Genomic DNA, 18,859 nt, shown 5'->3' on the forward strand with positions numbered 1-18,859 from the left:
TCGCTGGTCAGGGCTGCCATTTTGCTTATTTCCGTCTGACAAAGGACTGTTATTATATGTAGGTCATATATTCATTGGTTCAAAGTTTTTCCAAGAAACTATTAAAAAGCTACTTAATAAAAACTTAGTTTTAATTGTTTCACTGTTTTGAATAGTTTGTTGTTCACATCCTCCTTCCTATTTTTGTTTAATTATCGCATAGCCCTTTAACTCCCGTTTTAACGAATTTAATTCTTGTGTCGCACGGGGTTTCAAAAATATTCAAGTCACATGCAGAAGACACCCACTTTGTAGACTAGACTATTAATCGGGGAAAGCATATTTTTGGGCGGTCGTACTTCTGGACCAGACCAGGTTTTCCTTAATGTGCGTAACCTTCAACTAGACTTGATTTAGCAATGCTCCTGCTGATTTCCATGTCCAAGTCGTGTGACAACCCTACGTCGACGCTGGAGTGAGGTATCGACAGACACCACTGCACTGTGCAGGCCACAAGCGCTGCTGTTATTAAAACAACCGTATCACTTACAACGAAGTAAAGTTTGACTTCTTAAATATAATGTCAGCTATTCATTGCATTGACTTAGTCTAAATTAAGACTTGCAGCACTTTACACCTGCTTTGATTAAAATTAGATATAACATTTGTTCTTAACTGTCTCAAGAATATGGAAATAAGCAACTTAGTGCAAAACCTATATAGTTTTGAAACTGTGATAGTAATATTCAGAACTTCATTATGTTATGTAACGTTATTTCTATTCACTCTTTGTATTTACGTTTCTCCTAAGTTCTTTTCGTGTAAGTATGTAGACCCCACCCAGTCTTGTAACCAAGCATTTAACATAAAAACAAAGAGTTAACTAGATTGCTAAACAATCCTTCATATGCGATAGTTTGTAAATAAATTGTAATTGCAATAATTTGCAAACGGCTGCGTGGTCACGCTTGCGCAAAGCGTAACAAACAATTCCACATGGTAATAGGTAATTTGCTTTAAAATCGAATAAATACTGGAACTCGAGTATTGTGGCTTCCTTGGCTCTTAGAATACTTCTTTTAGAATATCGAATTCTTCTACCATTGCTTGTACTTTCGCATCTAAGCATGTAACTTCACATTTGTGGTGTTCGAAGTACCTAGATGTGGGCCGATGAGGTGACAAAATAATGCACAGTGATATTTTCGATGATCGATTTCTGTCATCGTTGAAAGACGTGTCACTCTAAGTAGGCAACTAACTAAATGCTATAATTGCATACGATGTTAAATAGTTTCTGATCGTTTCATCCAGAAAATATTATTCATTTTTCCTCTGCAGTTTGGTGATCGGCCTTTTACCAATAAGGACGGATGATGAGCTTTCCACAGTTTGCCCTTACATATCAATGAGGCCTCTTAACTGTGACTCTCAATTACGCTATCTCCATAACCCTTTCGTTACAATTGCTCGTGTTTATATGGGAACCTGTTGTCTCCCACACTGCGCTCGTTACGCCACACGTTCTTTGTGACATTATGCAGCTTTGCTACTTATCATGCCTTGTCTTATAATTGAATAATAGCTGTTTTTGTAAAGCTTAGATCATAATTCGCACTTGCAATAATAGTGGGTGCGACATTACGATTTATATCTGTTTTACGTTATTCATTGACGCAATGGTTTGGTTGTTTGAATCCGTTTGCATTTTCCTTTCTGGTTACTGTAGGTTGTCCCGATGAAAACTTAATGATGAAGACTTTAAATCGTTGTTTTAGCAATCAGCATTAAAACCCATTGATCCTTGTAACGTTTTCACACTTAAATATTTTTGAAGTGAAATGAATATTTAGAAATGCAGTAGCCACAAAATATAACCTAGATAGCTTCCTATCTGAAACCAAGCCTATCAAAGTGAATCCCTTTCCTACTAAAGAAAACAAGAAAATAGGAACAAACGCCAGAAATACGGAAACATCATGACAGACAATAATATTTATACGCAACTGTCAGCAACAGTGAACGCTGTCGATACATTGGTTGACGAGAGCTCAGATAACAATGGTCTTCGTTCACTTCCTAATGCTGTAAAACATGGATTCCAGGCTAATTAAGCGAGTGCTTGCTAAAACGAGGGAAGTTTTTACGAGGATTCGTTTGATGCGTTAGACTTGTAGTTATGGTTTTTCTTCCTCGATTGTTTTAACTTCCTGTATCTGTTACTTCATTATCTAGATTGTTCTTTAGAGATTGTTGATGGAATATCGATGGGTTTTTAAATGTTTTATAGGTTTTTTTATCTTCATATTATACTTGATTGTTTTAGCCATTACGTAATCAACTTGCCATTTAAAGTCATTGTTTAAATGCACATGTCGTATGAGTTCATGTTTCTGAATTTCTACCATGTGGAAACCCTTAATAAAATAAAATCTAACCATTTCTTTGTAACCTAATTGGGTATCTACAAAATCAATTTAAACTTTTCACCATTTGCTACAACTCTTTCTTTATCAACTCTCGCCGTAAACATATGATAAACACGTATACTTATGACAAATTCTAATCATGTTCTTTAATTGTTTCAGAATCTACATTCAGTACCAACTGATTAGGTAAGACATTTTCTACATCTTTTTGATCATAATCATTAAGGCAGCATAAACTAACTAAAAAGTTGCTCTAAGCTTAAGAGATATTAAAGTTACGTGCTTAGTCCCTTGCTGTGAAGGGAAAGTCGTCTGACACATTGTTTTCTCTTATCCCGGATTAGTATGTAAATAGTCGCGACGTTTCTATTTATCTTGACGGTCCACGAATATTTTTACATGCTTTACAAGTTATTGTGAGATTAGTTTGCCAATGTTGGCATTTGTTACGGAATGCTTTAAGGTCATTGCGTTTAAGTATTGGAAATTGTGATTTTTTTTATCAAGGATGGGATGTTTTTATTATTGTAATATTTGTAGACCGTCGGACAGAACATAAGCTTGCGTAATTGTGGATTCGAAATATCTTTTCCAGGCACTGTTGGAATATAAGTTGGTAGAGCAACCAGCGATCGATTTTTTGCGAATCGACTAAGTTCCATAAATTTCGAACGAACACAGTTCAATATTATAGAACTTTGTCGAATGCAAAAAAATAAAATGGAAAAAATCATCTTCCTGCTTGACGAATAATTGTAATTGTAATCGAACAGCACGAGGTATCGAATGAAAATCTAAATAAGATGAAAAACCTAATATAGACAGGCATGCCTAACCGGTTTAGCCAGTTTTGTTTAGATGCCGATAAATTCGACGCCAAATAAGGCAGAGCATAAGTGCAAATGAACTTAAATCAAACTTATATGGCCATTGGATATTTTTTCTACATATTGACAATGTTTTATTTTGTTTCTACTTCATTAAATTTGTTTTTCATATCTTGCTCTTTACTCTGAATACAGAGTAGCGTTGCACTTTTAGATGAAGAACGTATATTTTTAATTCAAAATGAATCTGTGTTTTAAAATCATTTTTAATATCGTCAACTTTACATCACACACGCCATTAAAAAAAATAGGTCTCAGATTTAATAAAGTTTGTTTCATAAACCAAATTATTAAATACCATTCTGAACTAAAATACTCATTTTCTCTTTTTAGGGAAATGTCAAACTAATTTCATAAACACTGGCCGAAAATAAAACTCGTATTTAATTTAAACAAGCGATGATTCGCTCGAATAGTAACATACAAAAACCTGTCCGGCAAGTAATAATAAAACTTTTTGCTTACAAGATAAAAATATTTTCTTATTTTAATGGCTGGCCGACTGTCGGTAACCCCTAATAACGTTAATAATTGATTAATTAAGGATCCACCCATCTTATATAAAGCACTTCTTTACGCAACATTAAATGCAGTTTCTGTTTTATGGTTTTCTTCGAATTTTCTCATGTGTAGTGAAAGTTTCTGACGAGCGTTAACATGATCTTTCTTATGCTGTAATTGTCTAAGGAACATTTTCAACAAAGGCTTTATTAATTGAACCATTTAATTTAATTATATTCGACGTAAAAGCATGAGTATTGAAGCTTCTTTGCGGAAATCCGCCTTTTACTCTCTCCGGATCTCATTTCAGCGAATGATTCATGCTCGTAGTACGTTCGAACTCAATACGGAATTATGGTATTGTATACAACTCTTTACTACCACTTGAAACTATATTACTTACATAACTAGCGTTCGTGGTTCGTTCACGAAATATCGGTTGAGGCTTTGCGGTTCTATCCATACATTTGTATGCACAAGGTAGGTTCGATCCCTTCGCAGGCAAAGAACCAATGTGGCTTTTTCAAAATTATTTTAAGAAGTCACCGACAAACGGATAGGCAAGCATTGCGAGGACAATTGGATTCCGAAATCGCCAACCCGCAGCTTCAACTACTTCTAAATCAGGTCTTACTGACCCGTGTAATTATTAGTGCTTAAGATTTAACAAATATAAGTTAACAAGCAGTTAGTTGTACCCACTATGGCCTGTCGATGGCCATTTTGAGCATCCATCAAATTTAAAATTAATTTCAGAAAATTGATTATTTTATTTAGAAAATGATGAATATGATGATTGATTTTATTAGAAACTTGCATGTTTCTCCATTTAAACAGTGGCAGCTCGTTAACCAGCTGATTTAGAATTCGACTGTCACTATCATTCTTCATATAAATTACTAGAAATCAAATATCGTATAAAATAAGAAAATAGATACTTGTTTTTTTTTTCTTTATTGATTGACATTAACTTAATTATTATTTATTCTGTTAGTATGACATAGTACGTTAAATAACTCCCAAATATTAAAAGCAACATGGCGGTCTCGTCGTTAACAGCCAAATCTTGACATTTTGCACACCAAACCGATTACGGAGGCAATGAGCGACTGAGGTCGGTTGATGCCAAATTAACAATGTTTGAACTCCGAACGTAATAGTTTTTGTTTCATATGGCTTTCTCTTTTGTTCGTGGCTAATACAAATACTACAACACTTTGAGTACTCCGCGAACAGCAGTAACAGCTCACTTTACGACGGATTTTTTCCAGTCTCTTTTATTTTTACAGCTCGGATAACTGGCCATTAACTTTCTCTTGTACTGCACATGTATGTGATTCAAATATGTGGAATCGATATCACGATTCTTAATGGTTATGATTTGTATCGGTATTACTTCCGAAGACGGATTTCCATGTTTTCCGAATCGATTACGTTCACTCGATTTCGCAGTGCTTAGCGCTACGAACTCTGCGTCTCTTGGCAAAAAAGAGTTATTTCCGAAAAGAACCTGTACGTATAAGGTTTTCTTTTTCTAATAGACGCTATTGAAATATATGTTATTTCTAAAAATTACAAAAGAACTCCCAACGTAGTCTCCAAACTGAAAATAATACATCACTGACGCATTTCATTACCAAATTCTAAACGAAAACAGCTAACCTGCTCGTTCATTTATCCATCAATTCTCATCTAAAGAAAAGATTACAACATAATATTTGAAATACCATGATCATATGTATTCATCCTACTAGTGTGATGATCTAACTGGTCTCCAATGTCGAGGTCATGACCGACCGATTGGTTGTCAATCAACATAAAATTATTGCTATTGATACCAACTTATGTAAATATTAAAGCAAATATAATGTATTTTACTTATATGGAAGGTATTTAGCATGTTTATTTGATGAAGTGAATAAATTGGTGCAGTCTTAATGTGTCTTGTATTTACCCCTTTTTGAAGGGTTAATTATTAACCCTCATGGAAAGAGTGTCTACCTCTCTCCCAGTTTTCCTATATTCGTATTTTCTAATCATCTCTTCAACTAGTGCTGTCAGCATTTAAATCTGATGTTCACTTACCGTTTTATGTTTCTATTAATAAATTTATAATATGTACATGCTGAAAATATCTGAAGTAAGCTCATGTTATTAGGACAACTTAATGTCTAGTCTAGACACACAAATCAATCTTATTAAAGTCTTATAATAAACTCGGTCGACATATATATTTTACTGTCACCGCCGAATCCCGCTTAACGTGGTATGAATGAACCAACCTTTGTTAGCTTAAGAACCGGTCTTCACTACGACAGGCATACATCATACCCTTTGATTTGTGAAATCGCGGCCCATTCGTTAAAATGTCAGCTGATAAATACAGGTGCACGGGGTCCATTGAACTTTTGCCGCACTTTCCCTTGTTCCTGGTCCCTACATAAGCGGCAGACGACATAATACAACCTTTTAAGTTAATGCACTCGCCGCCGCACCTATGGAACGGGTCCGGTCTACGGCTCACATTTGCCTGGTTTATTGACTTTTCAGTAACTTAAACCTAGACTGGTTGTTTTCACTTTTCTTGACCATTAATTGGTATTTAAATAGAAATAGTTATTAGGAAAAGCTGGCGGAAGTTGGCACGTCGTTATTTTATTTTATGCATATTTAAACTCAGTTTAGAAATTTACTTTTACCAATAAAGCCAATTTATACTTATTGTTTGCTATAAGTTTTGCATTCATGCACACGTTTAGTTTTGCTTTCCTGCTCTCCACTTATAAATCTGTTTCCAATGGTTTCCGTTCTCAGCCACAAGGAATTCGTTCCACAGTTGTCGCGTCAACGCCGATGCTGATTTATGCAGTTTCTGCGTGTTTTTACAGCAGTTTCACAATTGCAAGTACAGCTGTTCCCCGCGTAGGCCGCGTACTATTGACGCCCCATTGTGCCCCAGTAAATGTATCATATTTAATAAGTGTGTGTGTTTTGTGTTTTGTAACGTTACGACTTTATTTCTCAAGTAATACATGCCGCCATATTGCCTAACTAACGCGCAAGGTTTCTTGCTTAACTAATATCATTCTCTTTGGTATCTGCTCCACGTTTTTGTGCTTCCTATACGTGTTTAGAAATGTTGAAGGACGAATGGTGGTAGATCACTTACATGCAATGAATATATCCGTTATAACTTTGACGATTATGTTAATAAAACTCTGACTGTATACGGCAACACTCTAATATAGATCTACAATTTTGGATCAATATGGCAAACAACTGTCATGGCCACGGACGCATGTCATAGTTGCAAAGTTGAGAAGCATTCCTTATGTATGTGCAAAACTGCGAGGAATAATAGATTCCTGATTTTTCCAAAAATGCATGTAATTTCCATTTTTTACGGTTACTGACACAACTGGACACGGATATCTTCCTTTTCAAATACCATAATACAGTTGCGTGATTAGTATGACCACTACACTAGTCCCGTTAGAATCCAATAAGTCGCATGATGGTCAGGACATTGACACGTCATAAGTATGTGCTGAGTTATGCGCGGTGACTTGCACATGTTACAGATTACTCTTTAAAAGAGCGCAGACAGATGAAGGCAGAGACCGTTAACATGTGCAATATGCATGCGGCCGTGTGAATGCTTTTTGTTTTTGTAAACTTTTGCGTCTGATTACCAGACGTAATCAAGTTTATGTTTTGCTGATAGAATAATATTTGTTGAGAGATCTTTATTTTTCCTAGGTTTTTTTTACACACACTTTTCTTGTTTGTTTGTCGTTCCAGTTGGATTTTTGCAACTCAATTTTAAGGCACTTCCCGATAAGTTAGCAGGCTGAAATTCGTAGCTTCTAACCCGATGACAATGTAATTTACAACTATAAAAACGGCTGGTCCGATTTTGATAACATTTGATTGGAGAGACATTAAAAAACGTGGCGTTTTAGATTTTTTAAATTTATTTTGGACTGATTTAAGATTATTATCGTAGCAAAGTCAAGTTATTCATGCTTTGATATCACATCACAGTTAACCGTCATTCGGCTTACTGATTTTCCCCATAGTTTTTATATGGTAATCAATACTTATATATTATCAGTAGCCCCTTGTCATTAGACACCGAAGTTAAAGACGATATCGATACGATAGATATGTAAATCGAGATTCGGAAACCTCTGTTGTGCAAGAATCGATTAGACAAGGAAGGAAACCCTATAGCTTACCTGCCTTAGGAGTCTCTTGTACGTAATGTTAGACGATGATTACACGTAGTATTACGTGTCTGAGCTCTATACTTAGAAGATAGTAAAACAGGGAAGTGCCCTGAAATTATCGCAGTACCAAATGGAACTAAAGTTAATAAGTTAAGAAATACTAAAATTAAGTTTCTATATATTTCTCCAACTTATTTGCTTACTAAACGTTCTTGAGCTCTTTGTCGTTTTTCAAATATGATACATCTAAAATTGAACCTAGTTCTTTGGTTTGGCCGTGCAAGAATGACAGGATGGAAAATGTATCTTGGGGTTTGTTAAGGAACGTTTATTAAATATTGTGCCCTAGGGTTGACGACTAAGCGTCAAAAGCATGATGAAGAGAAAAAGGCAACAGCAACTCTACAATATTGGTTAACCTATAGTTAACCTTCTTATAGAGACTCTCGCGTAATCTGATTGTCTCTTCCTTATTCCGCAGTTCTCCGTTTTTAGCTCTAATCATACACTGTGACTCAAGTCCCAAATAGTCTGAACTTTAGACTGTCAACCAGACGTTATGCATACTCATTTCGAATTAATATTGGTTCAGACCGACCGTATTTAATAACTCCAGATCAAGAAAACGAAAACGGTCGTTTCTATGCATTTCGTTCTATATGCAATGGTGAATTAGTTAATTATGCTGAATATTGTATTTCGGGCGATTAGCAACAAAATAAATTGGGATTATTTTTGTGCTTATTACTGGTTTGGCACCGTTATTGGTTAAAAGTTGTTTAAAGATTAAAGCACAAGGCTGTATAGATATTACTCCACACGTGTTAATATGTTCTGTTATCATTAAACTCAAGGATTGTTCCATTTGTATTGCTATTAAACTCATTTGAGGCTGATTTGATTCTCCAAGGTTTTTTATCTGTGCAATATGCGATGGCAAGTAGCGAACAATTTAATAGATCTTCAATTGTCTTGATACTCTTGATGCTGCATGTCCACTTATATATGACATTGAAGCGTCGATTACAGGCACAGATGATCGCTCATTGAGCCGCGGATCGCGATGGCATTCACAAAAACCAGCCCGTCTCGCTCGTACCGGTTGTGTTGTGATCTTTACACAAGAATGCTGAACTAACTATGTAAGTAATTATTGTACGCGATAGCCTTGCTTGTAATTGTATTTACAATTTTCTACATAAAGATATACTAGGTAGTTTTTGTTCTAAAATTAAGGTGTTTGTGACTGATGGACTGCACTTTTATCATATTTTCCTGTCCCATTAACAATGTAGACAGCGAGTTGAAGCATGAATAATATAACTTGTAACATTTCTATTAATTTTCCTGGCAGAATAAGCAATAATGTAATAACAAATTCACTATAGCTACTACAATAGACAATAAAAGATACAGTTGCGTAAGACCTCATTCAAGTTACACGTAAGACGTGAATGGCCGTAAAAAAATTCAACAGCCTATTTGTCAAATATGAATTAAATCGTCGAAACTAGAGTTTTTTTAACGTATGTGGCAAAGGCAAGTGACCCAAATTCCTCTGTAATTGGATGTATGCAGCGTGCGCGGCCGGCACAGAAAGCCGATAGCACAGCTCTCGTCATTATGAACGGCCAGTAACTTTCTGGCCGCACCAAGGTCGGACCAAAAAGGATTTTTGATAATCCTCATTGTATGAGCCCGGTAAGGCGGGAATTAGCTATTGTCTGATGATGACCTGTTATTTCCTGACGGGGATATTAATTGGAGGTGAGAGGATGTGTTATTGCTTAATGGGTGATCAAATCTTTTGGTGTATAACATCCGGATTTCCGGATACAATAAATCAGGAACTGTTTTTCTTCGTTAATTTTTCTTTCGACTGAGCTATTTTATTTTTATTTGTTTTTATGATATTCTTACCGTACTGCCCCGTGAAACGGGGTGAATAAAAAGAAGGTTTCTTGGGGTGCAATTTGTTATTAAACAGCTTTAATACAATAATGAGAATTATATATTTGTATCATAAATCTCCAGACCTTAGATAAACTGTGTTTTTATCTTCCCCAAAAATGCCCCTTATTAGTCCGTTTTACCGTTACTTAATTTTCGTTGTAACTTAGACACTGAAGTTGTGAGCTAAAATGCAAACCACGTAGTTCGCACGGTTCTTATCAGTAGGACAATAGTACAAATGCACTTAATGCTAAAATTTAATCACAAAAGAATCCAGTCGGGTAGGCTGGTCGTCCGCTTCACCCAGTTGGCAGCAGGTCGTGTCGTCACAGCCAGCCGTCAGAGCGGCTCGCGGCCCGCGCCCGCGTCAGTTAGAGCCGGCGCGCCCGCCATCACGCGCGTACACTCCGACGCCATATTGTTTGTCCCGCGGGCCACGGCAAACCTCCCGCAGAGAAAACGTTTATAAACTACTAATAATATCGTCATTGATCATGCAGTGATGATGACTCGCGTGTTCTGACGCGAATTCATTCTATTACAGTGCTTTGTGGTGTTCTGTGTAGTGTTGTGCCCTCTCGGATTGATTAAACATCGAATAAAGGTAACCAACTTTAAACTTATTTTATTTTTTGCTACCTTTATTACTACAGAAAGTTGTATGTGGTCTATAAATAGGTTGTTGTTTTAAAACTTAATCGTTTTCGCGTCAGGCAGTCCATTAAAGAAGCCATAATTTATTGTTCTTCTTCTAGTCCGTCTGCTTGTATTAGTTTAGTCAAACTTGTTTGATAAAGTGAAAATATACAGACACTAGTATTCCATAAAACTTTCTATATTTATTTATATTCAAGCTATCATGCTTGCATTATCAATGATTTTACAACTATCTTTTCTGTTAGTTCTTCGTACAAAGTATCAAAGATATTACAGGGACAACACTGTCGCATGTTAATGGAGTTATTTCCTAACCCACATAACTGCAGTGGTATGCTAAAGTAGATATTATCGCAAGGATTTGTAAAAGAGGGAGTAAATGCCACGATGACATGGAAAAACTAATGAACAAGACGAAAAAGAACAGGGCCCCAATTCTATTTACAATGGCCGATGAATGAATGGAATTGGCACGTTTCGTATTATTCTACGCATTTTTCCATCACAATAATAGGAATTCCAGTACGGGGCGGAACACCCACGGCCAATACAATTAAAATCCAATTATTTTATTGGCATAGCATAATAGTTTCAAATTTAATCGAATTGCCATTCATTCATTGGACGTTGTAAGTAAAAAGAAAAATCGGGGCCCAACCATTAAATTATAAGTTGTCAGAAAAAAAAACAAAAGCTGTGTATAAAGTCTTCAATAAGTTTAGTTGAAGTAATATTGACCACGGAACTAAAACGTATTTCCCATCTGTCATGCATTTGACAGGTTTTTTAATTACGGTCTGCACTAATCGATTTGTATGCGGTTTCTATATTGATAGTCCTCCTAATAGTACTATTACCTTTATGTAACAACCTAATATTAATGTAAACTCGTTTCTAAATTAAATGTTATTAGATACAACAATTACATAAATACTTCTTGAAAAAACTCCATTGTTACGGAATACGAGATTTACATTTGCAGTTACTCGTGCGTAGAGCCGTATGGCTGTTTAAATTGAAATTAATTAACTTCTGTATCTACGCATGTGAATATTTGATAAACTGATTTATTGAGTACTTCTATTTGTATTATTAATTTTTTGTAATTAATTTCATCCTTGGAATTGCATACAAAACCTGTTTTAAACTTACTCTTTAAGTTTCTAATTTCTAAGTGCCTTAAATTTGTCTTCACATGGTACGAAATCGATATTTTATACTTGATCGTTGTTTGGAGGTTCAATCAATCAATAAAATACGAATATATTTAACTTAAAACTCTGGGAAGAAGTCAGAACCTCTTCGCTCCTGGACACACAACTTATTCTGTACATTACATTACACCATTTCTTACTCTAAATACATTTCGTCTACCACGTATACCTATGTAATTGACTATCACTGACATAATAAACTCAGCCACTAAAAGTAATCATAGTAATAACAACACATCAACTGAATTAGACAATACAAACCGGGCCATTTCAAATCGATCGACTCTACGTGAGTCGATTTAGTCAATACATCGACTAGGCTCCATTACAACAAATCAGTTACCTAACCATGGAAAGCGATATAATTCAAGACTAGTATTATTTGTCCATTTGTCTACAGTGAAAGTAATGGTCGGTATGTCGGTCAGTTAAACTGCCAGTTACACTCAAATAAATCGGACGTTTAAGTTTAATGTTAGTCTAAACGTGAGATAACCATCGTAACAAGGTAGTTATAGCATTAACTGGTGTTTTTGGGGTACTTAAGCAAAGAGTTTAATATTTGAGTATATTTGTCTATGGTTTACATAAAAATGAGAAAGCAGAATCACTTAATTGCTGTAGTTTATGCTAACAAGAGAACACTAAAGTGATATTTTATGAATTATTGCTCTAACAATTAAGGACTACTTAAGAAACTCTGACCAACAGTGTTATCTGATTCAGTCCTAATTTGTAAACATGGCCGCAATAGTAGTAGTTAGTGAATCGTTTACTACTATAACAGAAATAACTACTAATTCTAATCACTGACCATTAGTAGTAATGTCCGAATAGTTCTATCACTCTGTATTATTGATGCAAATATTTTTGATTATTTTAATTTCGTTCATTCCTACATCCTAACCCTGCTTCAAACTATGCTAAGGAGAATCGATAACAATAGATTCAGATTACGTAAAATGGAACTTATTTTGATTCTGTCTCGCGGTTTCAGACTTATGGCCTAAGAGCTAGGGGTCTACCTCAACGTCATTTGTTGAAAATTGTGATAGCACGGCCAAGGCCCCGATTCTGCTATTTACAATGGCCGATGAATGGATGGAAACTATTCTTATTCTCTTAATCATCGTGCCATCACAGTAATGGGAAATTCATTGTATTGACCGTGAGTTTTGCGCCCCCTAAAGATTTTCCAATTCTTATGTTGATAAAAATCCTTAGAATAATACGAAATTATGTACCTAAATACCAATTTCATGGTAAATAGCATCGGGGCCCATTACCGTCTCTCTTCCCCAACTGCAATACATAATTATTCTAAGGTGTTGGTAGGTATTCCCTCTGCTGATGTAAACGTGATCATTAATCTTCACGCATCACCGCGCGCCGGTCGCGTGACCGCACTTTACATGTTCTGCTACATTCCGATCGGAGCAATTGTCTTGTTCTTATATTGGTATGGGTATGGTGTTTTCCTTATTATTTCTTACATACGATCTTGCCAAGAATTTATAAAATAACAAAAAAATTGTTTCGATCAATTCGATTCGATTCTACTTTTATTTCCAAACGCATTGGCATCTATACGACAATTTTCTATAAAAAATATTCAACAATTTAATTTTATGATATGACCAGCCATGAATATTTAATTTAATTCAAGAAAATCGATTTATGATTTAATATTTCTATTAACGATTTATGCGCATTGTATGCATCATTTACATACCTAAGAGACGCGAGCATGAATATAAAATGAGATGCAAAAGTAGAAATACCCAGCGGGCATCGACCACATAAAATTATAACTAGCATAATAGAAACTGAAAGTATTCATTGTTGATAAAGTAATTCGAATAAAGAACTATCAATTCTTAAATTAAATCGTATCATTCAATTACACGTGTATAATAATCGACTAAATTAAATTTTCGAATAAAGAATTAGCGTTATCGATTTTTAAAATGAATAAATTTAAATCGCATCAGTCTATTACACTTGTAACATAATCGACTAAATTGTGCTTTTTCTTGAGTTAAATAGCCAGCCGGGGCAGGCCGCATGTATGTGCTACGTCAAGTATTAAGGTCGACAAGTCACGCGCGAGCAGCGCCGGGTGCAATTATTACTATATTACTGTCTAATTTCATTTGACAGTTATGAAGTAATGCGCTAACCATCATGTAGCGGAATGTTTTTTTTTATATTGTAATGCGCGGGAATGTTAACTGTCAATTGTCATTAAGATAACTGTTTGTTTTTTATTGATGCTGTAGGTAAATACTAAATATTAGCAGCGTCGGTTCTCTCACGTACCACAAATAAGGCCAAGTGCGAGTCAGACTCGCGGCACTGAGGGTTCCGCGTAAATAGGACAAACAAAAACTCGCAATAAATAGTCGACTTACAGTTTTCAGCTTCGGATTTTCCACTTTGGGAACGGAAACCCAAAAACTATCTAGAACAGGCAAAAAAATGATAGTCCTTGATAAAAGGTCCATGGTCCACTTTCTAATAAACAAACAGCACCTCTAGGTAATAAAAAAGGTACAACAATTATATTAGCGACGCCTTTGTCCAAGTTTCCCCACTTCACAAAACAATTTAAGAGATTTGTCTAACACGGTATCCATTGCATTGTTTCCTAAAACAATACTCATTGTGATAATACACGTCCGGCAATGTACGCGGCCTTGAGCATGGGAACCATTGGATACGACTTGCCCAAATATTTTAGCCCTTTCGCTTAACCTCATTAGAGGTTTTCAGATAAGATAATCCTTGTACCTGTTTTGTCCTCGCAAATTAGTAATGTATAGATTTCCATGAATGTTGCTAAAAGAAGTGATGGAATGAAACCACAAGAATACATTTTTAAACCCCTACTCAAAATGAGGGGTGTTAAAGGTTTGACTTGTCTGTCTGCGGCATTATAACTCCCGAACGGATTGAGTGATTTGAAATTCATTAACTTAGTATTAAAGGTGAAGTTTTTTGGGGGTGAAAGTTTTAAAGTTTTTAAACATTAAAGCTTCATGTTAATAAAGCATTGACAATTATTTTTGTTGCCATGCCTTCTAATTATCTGCTAAATGACAGAATACCCACACCTTTCTTTCTTTTTACTTAATTACGTAATTATTTAGTAACAACAATTATTCACATACAACTTCGCTTTCATTTCTACTATAGATATTGATAGTTATTAAACAGCTGTTAATTAATAGGTTCTAATCAAAAGTTGTGCTATAATTCAGGAGGCAAAGCCATGCAATAGTTTATAAACATTAAGTAACACATAAAAATGTTTTTTTTTTATATATTTCGTCACAGAAAACAAGGAGAGAATACTCAAGTACATTGTTGCATAATATATGATTAATTTTCTGAACAACGCTTCTATTTAACAGTGCATTAACTCAAAATACAGAGGCATATGAGTACATCGCTGATAAGCGTCTAATTATAAATATGATACTCACTATCATATCAGTAAACACTCCTCTTTATATTTATCTCAATCTGAACTTCCTTTTTAATTCGTCATTCATTTAACAAAATACCGAGCTATGTACATCCCACTGGGTAATATGGTGTAGAGCATAATAGAGCATAGATCTAAATGCTATTGGAGAATCCATATTCCAATGTTTTGGATATTAGCTTTCATTAGACTGCTTTCCTTAATTCATCTAGAGTACCTATTCTAGAGTAACTTTACTAAAATTACACCAGCTTTTAATAACTTCAGACGTAAGCCAATACTCCATGGCGCCGGAACTTGAAGGAAATGGAAACCAAGGTATCCGTGGGAACGAAGGGCCCTACCTTCCGTTTCACACCTTACGTGTTAAAGGATGTCAAAGTCTAGAATATCAGTTCACACCTACGCTAAGTGGCCTAAGTGACAGGACGAGGTGTCCACTAATAACTACCAAGACCGCAGATATACGAGCAAAAAAGGAATCATGCGCCTGTGGTCTTTTAACTGAGTCTATAAACTTATCTAGAGTATGTATGTATCTTCAATATTTTTAAAAGTAATTTAGAAACGTAAATGGCCACAGTCGCCCCTTTAGAGTTTCTTTAACAATTTAACATCCGTATTTTTTGGTGTATTACTTTAAATGGCCACAGTGTTTTTGAATCGCAATCGTTTACAGTGAGACACTTTTCTCCATATAAATTGTGATGCTTCCATCCATACGTCTTTTTGACAAAGGTCGCGGTTCAATTTCGGTGTCAGATGCAAAATGTTTCAAATTAAAGCCATCAATTATTTAAGTCTATACTATATACCTCTGGATAATAATCTACAGTGATGCTGCTATGCTACAGATAAGATCTTCTCGGTGCTGGGAAAGTTACATCATCAATCACTTCACAGAAAGCGATATTGTTTATGGCCTGTGAATTCATTCGAACTCACGTCTCACTTTTACTTACAAATCAATTAGGAATAGTAATTGTAATTACTATCGATTACTGATATTATTATTCATTACATAGTTAAAGTCATTGAAAACATGTAATTTTGTTAATGTCACGGTAGAAAAGACTATATTGATTTACCGGTTTTGAAATGTCAAAAAATAATATTTGTCATTATGGTGAGCAATAACTCTTAAACGTTAAATCTTTTAGTGTTCGGTTTGAAAAAACTTTCAGGAAACGAGCGTTAGCGTTTCAAGCCTTTGTGTTATTCGTTTCCGATTATGCGAAAGTCATTCTACTACATGATAATCACCTAATTCGCAGAATTATAATGTTTCTATCTCTTTGATATACCAACTGCATTAGCTACGTAATATAACAATATCTTGCAAGCAAACTTCCTGTCATTGTGCTCAGAACAAAATGTTTTAAGTAGTGTCTCTGTAGTGCCGCACCGTATCGGGAACAATAGCTGTTGTATAATTAAAACATGTGACTTTAGCTTTATTTAGAAAGAAGAATATGTGTCTTACTCGACACTGGCTGTACGATTGACTACCTAGTGCTAAATGCCTCATTTCGATTTTAGTCGATTTCTAGTTTCAAAATTAGAACGTTACTTTTTTTATAATTCAGAAAGTGACTAAACAGGTTTTATTAAGACTTTTTCTTATAATTTCTTGCATATATTTGACTTAATGTAAACTTCTTTGATTGCGATAACTGACCTACTCAATGTGGGATTTATTATTTGAACTGGGAAAGTTAGTAATAACATGCATTATGCTAGGATTGCGAACACGCAAATTGTCACGTTGTAATCCATCACTTGTTAGTATAACGAAGTATAATAATACAGAACTTTCTTTAGAATAATATAATAGTAGCGATCAATCATATTTTATCCATGAGGAAAAGAATTAAAGAAATAAAACAACTTTTCTGCTAGTAGGAGATAACTATACCTATTATTTTCTCGAATTGAGTTAAAATTATTTTAAGATAACTAGTTGTTTAAATTATATTTTTTTGACTTAACCACTTTCACCATATAAGCATGTATTCTTTTAGGTTATCTTTTATATTACTAGCATTTAAGGTTGCTTATTCTTTTCCTCGAAACTTGGATTGAGTAGATTATTTTTAAGTTATTTTCCTACATTAATTTTTCCCTGTTCTTTAACCCAATTCTTGCAGCAATATTCTGAAGTGAATTACTTCACAACGTCCATGACTATAACCTTTCCAACACAAGATTACTCGCGTGTAAACAGTTTTTCGGTCTCCATCTTTAATTCCATACACAGTTCGCCGTACCTTGTGTTAAAGTTCAACCGAAGGAAATGTATGATTACCTACTATGTTCATAGTCACTGTGCTAAGAACGCGCGAATTCTACTGACCGTATTATGCCTCGTCTGAGATGTAAGTACACATTGTGCGATGGCGATTGTGCCACTTCCTTATTTCTGACGCTATTTCAAGTTCTGAATGTTGTTTGTTCTTAAATACTACAGGCATATAACTCTTTAAAATAGTATTAACGTTAAGATTAATAAAAAATAGATAACAATAGTTTGAAAGAAACTCAAGCTCACGTTTTTTGCTACTATGCACTTGTGTGTAAAACTGTTATGTTTTTTTTTATTTAATGAGTTATAAAACGGTGATTTTCTTAGACATAAATTATATGTATCTATATTTCATAGTATGATAACCGAACAAGTCCAATTCTAGTTTTGCTAATGAGCTAAAAATACTCAAAACGAGGCATATTATCTTATGAGAAACATCTTCAAACGTAAACAAAATCATAAAACCAAACGGTTCTTTCTGTCGTTATGAATCCTTGGTACTTTACTTTGTATAAGCACAGATATTTTACGTACGTTTCTTGAAGCGGGTGGAAGACGCGGTTCCTAACTGGGTAGGCAAAGTCCACATGAAAGACACAAGGCAGAATATATAATCTACCTTTAGTAGAAGGACAAAGTATACAACGCGAAGTAGTGACAAATAGACAATCAATCGAAAAGTGAGGAAAATGACCGACCATTCGTTAAACAATATAACAAACTAGCTGTTGCCCGCGACTTCGTCCGCGTCGTTACAAGATATAAGTTATGATATTTTATACCTGCCCTATTTATTTCCACATTTTTTTTTGTATCTTCGCTCCTTTTAGTTGCAGCGTGATGGTATATAGCCTAAAGCCTTCCTCGATGAATGGTCTATTCAATACAAAAATATTTTTTTAATTTTAAACCAGTAGTTCCTGAGATTAGCGCGTTCAAACAAACAAACAAACTCTTCAGCTTTATATAATAGTATAGATTATATCAAATATTTATTGCACTTTCTTCGATTACTTTAAATAGATTTTCCAATATGTAAATAAAATGTTGCGAGCAAATATCCAAGCGAAAGTTCAATACATCAATATTATTGGTTTTATATTTACATATCCGACAGTCAATCCGACGTTGTATTGTAGTCCATGTCTTACAAGCTAGAGAAACTCGGGAATTGACAGGAATTGCAAATTGGATGACTTTTGCTAACTTGACAGACAT

The 18,859-nt window shown here is 34.9% G+C and overlaps 1 protein-coding gene across 4 annotated transcripts in view; it reads left to right on the plus strand.

The window, feature by feature from the left end:
* The window catches only part of LOC113504519 (rho guanine nucleotide exchange factor 5), a 122,155-nt gene that overhangs the window by 56,950 nt on the left and 46,346 nt on the right, over positions 1-18,859 (plus strand). For 3 of the 4 annotated variants that reach the window (XM_026886854.1, XM_026886856.1, XM_026886853.1), the window contains exon 2: positions 2,568-2,594. The gene's annotated coding sequence lies outside the window, so the exon portion shown is untranslated. Of the gene's footprint in view, positions 1-2,567; positions 2,595-10,059; positions 10,583-18,859 lie in introns of those variants that run through there. The other variant, XM_026886855.1, reaches the window with a different exon arrangement.

The sequence above is a fragment of the Trichoplusia ni genome, chromosome 22, assembly GCF_003590095.1.
Source record: "Trichoplusia ni isolate ovarian cell line Hi5 chromosome 22, tn1, whole genome shotgun sequence".
NCBI classification, from domain to species: domain Eukaryota; kingdom Metazoa; phylum Arthropoda; class Insecta; order Lepidoptera; family Noctuidae; genus Trichoplusia; species Trichoplusia ni.